Genomic DNA, 8,179 nt, shown 5'->3' on the forward strand with positions numbered 1-8,179 from the left:
ACTAGGAATTCTCTGCACTCGAACGTAGAGATTTCCACATTTCTTTTATTTTCTATTTGTTTATGAGAAGGAACAAGAATAAAAAATCCCTTCTTAATTTCAATCTTGAACCAGAGAGGATCTTGAGGCAACGTTTGCAACAAGCTAGAGTTTACAAAGCCAGTGAGGATCTCAAGGACACTTGAGAAGGAAGCTGAAGAGTTTACCATGGATCCCAATGCTAATATTGAGAATCCGAATGGTAATGAGCAACCTAGAAAGATGCTTGGCTCATACACTGCCCCCACTCCTGTTTTCTAAGGGCATAGTACTGTAGTGCCCCCTATAGGTGCAAACAAATTATAGGTGAAGCCACAGTTGATCACTCTGGTGCAACAAAACTATCAGTTTCATGGACTCCCACAGGAAGACCCAAATTTGTTCATCTCTAATTTCTTGCAGATCTATGATACTGTGAAGACTAATGGAGTGAATTCGGATGTCTATAAGCTCATGCTCTTCCCATTTGCTGTGAGAGATAGAGCGAAGCAGTGGCTTGACACTCAACCCAAGGAAAGCTTGGACACTTGGGACAAGATGGTCAACAAGTTCCTAACCAAGTTCTTCCCTCCTCAGAAGCTAATTAAGCTGAGGACAAATGTTCAGACTTTCAGGCAGAGAAATGGTGAGTCCCTCTATGAAGCTTGGGAGAGGTTCAAGTCAATGATCAAGAAGTGCCCTCCTGACATATTTTCAGACTGGATCGGATTGTAGATCTTTTATGATGGACTCTCAGAGATGGCCAAAATATCTTTGGACAATTCTACGGGTGGCTCTCTGCATATGAAGATGACCCCTGAAGAGGCCGATGAGTTAATTCAGATGGTTGCTAACAATCAATACTTGTAAATCTCTGAGAGTAATCCTGTGAAGAAAGGAGTCATGGAGCTAGATACTTTGGTTGCCATTCTTCCCCAGAACAAGGCCATGTCTCAACAAATCAACATGATTATTCAGCATTTGAGTGGGATGACAGTCTCAACTGTTAATACTCAAGATGCATCTTATGACATGAGTAGTGGTTTCAACCAAAGGGAGACTTACGATTATGCTTAACCCGCTCCTGAACAGGTAAACTATATGGGCAATTCCTCTAGAAATCCCAATAATGATCCTTACTCTAACTCATTTAATCAGGGATGGAGGAATCTCCCAAATTTCGGATGGAGAGAGAAACCTCAGAAGCCTCAGCCAAATTTCAACAACTCTCAAGGCGATTTCAATCAGAATAAATTCAACAACCGTCAGTTCCAGCCCTTTCAGTAGTAACAAGCAACTTCCTAGCCTCAGAGCACTCTTGTCCTAGCTTCTATAGTTGCAGAACTTTCCAAGAACACTCAGAGTTTCATACAGGAGACCAGAACTTCAATTCAGAATTTGGAAGTACAAGTGGGTTAGTTGAGCAACCAAATACCTGAGAGACCTCCAAATACTCTTTCTGGTGACAAAGTGATAAATCCAAAGGAAGAATGCAAGGCCATCATAGTGACTGATGTGTGAGTATCTATCCTATCTTTCCCTAGTGAATTTGTATTTGATTGTTAAGTTTAATCAAGATTTAAATACTTTTTAGCCACTATGAATGCTACATTGAGTTGTGTGCAATTCTATTTATTTCAGGTAGCATTCGGATGGATTTGACAGATTTTTATAGAAAAAGAGGAAGAAAGTGGATGATGTTGTCAGCCCTGACTTTCTTGCACTCTAATGGACATAACTTGAGCTACAGAGGTCCAATTGACGTGGTTTCCAATGATATATAATAATAGTATACACGTTTTCTCCAATCTGTACGGCCATGTTGGCGCCTAACTTAGGATTTTCCAAGTTAGGCACTGGATGAAGCAATTACTCTCCAGGACATGGGTAAGTTCTTCCTCCCAACAGATTTTGTAATTCTTGACATGTGGGAGGATGAAAATGCCTCCATAATCCTAGGAAGGCCATTCCTAGCCACTGAGAGAGCTCTAATTGATGTAGAAGTGGGTGAATTAGTGCTTAGAGTGCATGATGAGCAACTGGTCTTTTATGTCTTCAAAGATATGCATTCAGCAGTTGAAGAGGAGAGGTGCATGCAGATTGAGCTTATTGATCCAACCCTTCAAGAACCCCTGATGATGCACCACAGGATCTGCAGCTCAAACCTCCTTTGGTGACAATCAACAAAATTTTTCCTGACATCAAATCTAAGTTTGGTGTCGAGAATGCATCATCCACCAAGGAGGAGGTTCCCAAAAAGAAGAAAGTACACAGAGGATGGAGAAATAAAAAGATTTCCACTGAAGACTTCTCTCCAAGAATGAAGGTGGTATTTACTACGAGCCCAATCCTGCCTCATAAATAAGATCCTGTTTCTTGAGCATGTAGAGTTGATCCATGAGAGCACAGGAAAGAAGTTCACAGTAAGGGGTGAAGAGCTAATCCCCTATGATCACCCTCCTCCCTAGTGGAGCTGACCGTCAAGCTAGTGACGGTAAAAAAGTGCTTGTCAGGAGGCAACTCGATGTTTCGTATCCTTAATTTTGATTTATGCTTTGGTTTTATTTAGTTTTATATGAGTTTCTACAATTTTTCCTTTTGTTTTATGTGTATTTTGATCATGCAGAGTATTTAGAAAAGAAACAAGTGAAATCAGACAGAATTTCAGACACCCTGGAGGAGTTCGATTCGGACTGGGTGGCACCTAACTTGACTTTCTGAAGTTAGGCGCCATTTGTGCGTACAAATTGAAGTTGCTATTGGGTGGGTGGCGCCTAACTTGGCTCCATGAACTTGGGTGGGTGGGATATATATTAATTATATCCCACCTAATCCCATTAACCCAAACGTGCCCCCCTTCCTTGTACTTTGTCCATATATATCTCTCACCCCTTCCACAATACGACTCCAAAAAAGAAAAAAATTCTAAAAGAAACTAAAAGAAAAAAAATACCTTCCCTTCTTTCCCAGTTCTCCGATTTCTTTTTTTATTTTTTTTTATTTTCTTATATCACTCTTATTATCTCCATTCTATTTCCTTTAGTCTTTTTCTACCTAGTGACTTTTTCACATTATCCCACTCCTTCCCTCTTCCTTCTTCTTTGCTCTGTTCTATTTTACTCGGGGACGAGAAAAGGTTCAAGTTTGGTGTTGTCGCTTCACTTGTGGTTTTTCTATTTTTCTTCATAGCACTAAAAACCATTTAGCCCTCAAGAAAGAGGAAAGGCAAAGTACCGGCCACCGGCTCCTATGACTCACGGAGATTCCGCTCCGAATTGCATGAGAAGCATTTTTTGATGTCACTTACAAGAGGGTTGTGATTCTGGAAGTAAAAATTTGCATTTTAACCAGATGAATATCCGGAAATCTAGTTTCAGATTCAGAGGTGAGGATGACAATTTTGGTGCAAACCGCACACTGAGGAGGTTTAGTCCCTTTTTCACTTCCTATTTCCTTCCGTCTCTATTATGTTATATTCCTGTTCTCTGTTGCTTTGATTGCCTGCATGATCTTCAGTATTTTCAGCTCTTAGGTTTAGTTTCATTCTGTTATTTGCTTTTAGTTTTAAAATGTTGTCTCATGTACCGCTCACTGAGCTTGAATCCAAAAAAAGGAAAAAGAAGTGGTGTATTGCATGAGAAATTGGGTTATGTTTAAGAGTAGTCTTATTTACTTAAATATGGTGGTGTTATCTGTGATTTTGAATGCATGATATGAACAGTGTAATTTGAATTTGAATCAAAGGATGTTGATGCATGAGAAATAGGAATTTAGAGAACTATTATGAATTCTTTAAATTAAACAAAAGCTTAATCCGTGAAGCAAAAGAAATAGCAAAAAGAAAAGCAAGGTCCAAGGCTCTAAGCATCAATGGCTACGAAGGTCAAATATGATTAAAAGCTCAAAGAGTTGTTTTCCTAGCTATATGCTTGTGGTGTGAATGTGTCAAGTAACCCTTGAGACAGAGCACTAAGAGTCGAGATCAAGTGCATTTAACAGAGTATGCTAAAGGCTTTGAGCACCACTGTCTGGGAGTAACTGAAAGAAAAATCAGAATTGAAAGCTAAGAGAGTTCCCTAATTAAGTACTTGAGATGTTTTTGTGTCAAGTAAATCTTGAGACAAAACATTTAAAGTCACGGCTAGGCTCAAGGTGCAAAGCACCAAAGAAAGAAAGAATAAATGAAAATTTGCTGGATTAATCCGAAGTGAAAAGGCCAGAGAGTTCATAATACTATCCGGATTCTAATTCCAAATGACACTGACATTTCTCAGATTCAAAGGATAGTGAGATGCCAAAACTATTCAAAGTTTCAGTGTTATAAACCCCACTTTAAGAAAAGACATGAATTTGCATTTATCTCAGTGATACGTGAGCGTCTATCCTATCTTTTCCTAGTGAATTTGCATTTGAATTGTTAAGTTTAATCAAGATTTCAATTCTTTTTAGCCACTATGAATGCTACTTTGAGTTGTGAGAAATTCTGTTTATTTCAGGTAGCATTCGTATGGATTTAACGGAGTTTTATAGAAGAAGAGGAAGAAAGTGGATGATGTTGTCAGCCCTGACCTCCTTACACTCTAACAGACATAACTTGAGCTACAGAGGTCCAATTAACGCGCTTCTAGTGGCATTGGAAAGCTAACTTCCAGAACTTTCCAACGATATATAATAGTATACACTTATTCTCCAATATGTACGGCCATCTTGGCTCCTAACTTGGTCTTTTCCAAGTTAGGCGCCGGATGAAGCAATTAGCGAGAACAGGACCGGTCAACAAGCCGGCGGAGTAACTGGTTCAATGGTTCAGAAGTTCAACCGGAGTTCAATCGAAATTCAACCGGTTTAATTAAGTATGAAATAAAATTATTAAAAACTTAATATATACTTTTAAATATTTAAATTCAATATTTTTTAAATTGATAAAATTCAAAATTTTATAATTTTATATAAAAAATTATCCATTAAAAATTCAGAAACAATTTTAAAAATCAACATTTATAACTAACAAAAATCAAAATGCATATAATACCACTAACAGTTTTTCTAATTTCATAAAAATAATAATAAAAATATAACAGCAGCATAAACAATGCATTGAAACACTGCACCATAACACCATCAACTTAAAATCAGAAAAATCAATAACCCAGAATTAACAACTTAGAAAAAAATCAATCTTACAATTTCAAGAAAACACTGAACAAGATTAAATAAACAAAGGCCAATCAAAAGATTCAAAACTCAAAACGGGCTAAGAAATCCAATTAACCAACTTGAAACAACAAAAACCTGAGAAGAGAATCTGAAATTCTAATATCTATAAAATTAATTCAAAATCCGATGTCCATACAAGTAACTCAAAATCCATACAATTAACACAAGAGTGAGATCATTCATCTCTCGCGATTGAAGGAATACAACTTGAACTCCTTGCAATGGCTCATTTCTTTAGTCCATTTTATTCTTCTTCAGCATAGCTTTCATGGCTTCAGCTTGGAACAAAACAGGGAAAGCAATAACATACTTGATGAACCTAACACAAGTGTTCATGTAATAGAAAAGAACAAAAGCAATACCATACTTCCAATCAAGTATTCAATAAAAGCCTTCCAATCAAATATTCAACAACACAAGCCCAGAATCCAAAAATAGAAAACTCAGCTTCAAAAGTTAGCAAATCCAAAAATAGAAAAACTATGCATATAAGCATGATTCAGAATCATATAGGCAACAACCAAACTCAAAACTAAAAAATCAAACTCAGCATCCAAACTAAATGCAGGTTCTGAACTCAAATCTGCCCTAAATTATTATTATTATTATTATTATTATTATTATTATTATTATTATTATTATTATTATTATTATTATTATTATTATTTTTGTTGTTGTTGTTATTGTTGTTGTTGCTGTTGTTGTTGTTGTTGTTGCTGTTGTTGTTGTTGTTGAACTTATATAGCAAAATTCAATATACCAAAATTCAAAATTCAGAATTCTAACATTGAATTTACATTAAATTTATTCAAAATTATAGAACCTATAATCCATATAATTAACAAAATAAAAAAAATGAAAAGCAGAACAAGAACACAGAAGAAAAACTGAAAAACTCTGCATCTGAAGCTCTAAACTGAAATTTGCCCTAAATTTCTCACTGAATAAAAAATCAATGGAAAACAAAAACCAAAAACCCATGAACTCAATAACATCAGCAAGTTAGCAACCCAATTCATACCGTTTAGTCACCAAACGTCCAAACCAAATAAACAAAATTCATTGAAAAACAAAGATGTTATGTTAGAGTACTCACCGCGGAAGAGCATAGAAGGCCAGACGACGACCAGATGCCCAACGACGACCAGACAACGCCAATGACCAGGATGACAAGCCGACGACCAGACGACGCAAACTCTAGACGCTTCGAAGTTCAAAGATCAAGAGAACGACGTTGGTGACAACTGCCTCGTCCGCGACAGTGACGCTTTGATCCGGCGTTTGTGGAGGTGACGGTGGTGTTTGTTGGAGCCTTGAAGGTGATTGTCTTTGAAGAGGAAATTAGGGTTGGGACTTGGGACTCTTCGAAGAGGAGAAGGTTGCTCACTCAACAGTATTCAATTTCATTCAGCATTTCACCCCCCCTTTTTTTTAAAGGCGTCAAAATGACGCCGTTTTGTCACTGGGTGGGAAAACTGGCGCTTGCTAAAACCCGAACGATTTGCCCGTTTTGACGGTTAACCACCGGTTCAGCCAATTTTTTCACCGGGTTTTTATAGAACAGTCTTGCAGGAGAACCGGACCGGCCAGATGATCGGTTCCCAGTTAATCCAGTTGAACCGGCCCGTCCGGTCCAATTTTCAGAACCTTGGCAATAACTCTCCAGTCCAGTCCAAAGCACAGCAGTGGCTCCTGCATCCATCAAATATTAGCCTTCGAAGATTTATTATATATTTTGATTAAAACCTTATTTTTTTTGAAAATAGAAAAATATATTATTTAGTTTTAGAAAATATATTTTACATTAATTAGGATTAGATATAAAAGGGAAAAGATTTAGCCTTTCGGGCTCCTTTCTCTTTTACGCACCTCATTCTGCACTTTACAGTTTTTAGAATCATAGTTTTCTCTCTGAGCCATGACCAACTAAACCTCCATTGTTAAGGTTAGGGGCTTTGGTTATTTCTATGGATTGAAATTATTGCTTTTCTATTTTAATTAATGTATTGATTTAGTTTTAAGGATTACTTTTGTACTTAATTTTATGACTATGTGTGGAATGGAAGTATGACCCTTATTCTAGATCCGTTCTTGTGACCCTTAGAAGAGGTGTCTCACCTGAACACAACTTGAAAGTAAATTCCTCCTAAATTGCTAATTACATGAACTAATTGGGATACGTGACATATAATCCTGTTAGCTTTGGGTAATTAGGGTTTTTGTGGCTAATAAACTAGAATTGAACTTAAACCTCTAATTGACATTAAATGACCAAGGAATCGGCGGTTAACTAGGTTAGAGGAGACTAAATTACTAAGGAATTAAGGCTTAGTCAAATATAGTTTGCCATGAATTGAATCTTGCATGATTAAAATAGTTGGTAAGAAGTAGAAATTCGGAAGATAAACAACTCCAAAACCTTAACTGTTTTCTCCTATATTCATCACATCAATTTACTGTTTGCTTTTATTTCTCTGAATTACTATTTTATGCTTTACAACACTAAAACACTCTTTTTTGCTTGTCTAACTAAGTAAATCACTCAATCATTGTTGCTTAGTCTATCAATCCTCGTGGGATCGACCCTCACTCACCTGAGGTATTACTTGTTACGACCCAGTGCACCTGCCGGTTAGTTTGTGGGTTATAAATTTTGCACCAGTGACTGGTGAACCCGTGTTAAAGGAGGAAGCATAGGTTGTTGAAGCTGCAGAAAAGGATGAGGACACCATAGTGCACACTTCACCCAAGGCATTCCAGCCTCAGCCAAAATTATCATACCCTCAGAAGCTCCAAAAGGAGACCAAAGACAGGCAATTCTCGCAGTTCTTGGAAGTCATCAAAAAGTTACAGATCAATATTATTTTTGCAAAGGTACTGGAGCATATGCCTTAATATGTTGAGTTCATGAAGGGTTTACTATCTGAAAAGAAGACCCTAAGGG

At 37.2% G+C, this 8,179-nt stretch overlaps 1 pseudogene; it reads right to left on the reverse strand.

The window, feature by feature from the left end:
- Nucleotides 1-637: 637 nt before the first annotated feature.
- Nucleotides 638-728, reverse strand: LOC148547901 (small nucleolar RNA R71; annotated as a pseudogene).
- Nucleotides 729-8,179: the final 7,451 nt, after the last annotated feature.

The sequence above is a fragment of the Arachis ipaensis genome, chromosome B8, assembly GCF_059453495.1.
Source record: "Arachis ipaensis isolate K30076 ecotype BB chromosome B8, ASM5945349v1, whole genome shotgun sequence".
In the NCBI taxonomy this organism is placed as follows: Eukaryota; Viridiplantae; Streptophyta; class Magnoliopsida; order Fabales; family Fabaceae; genus Arachis; species Arachis ipaensis.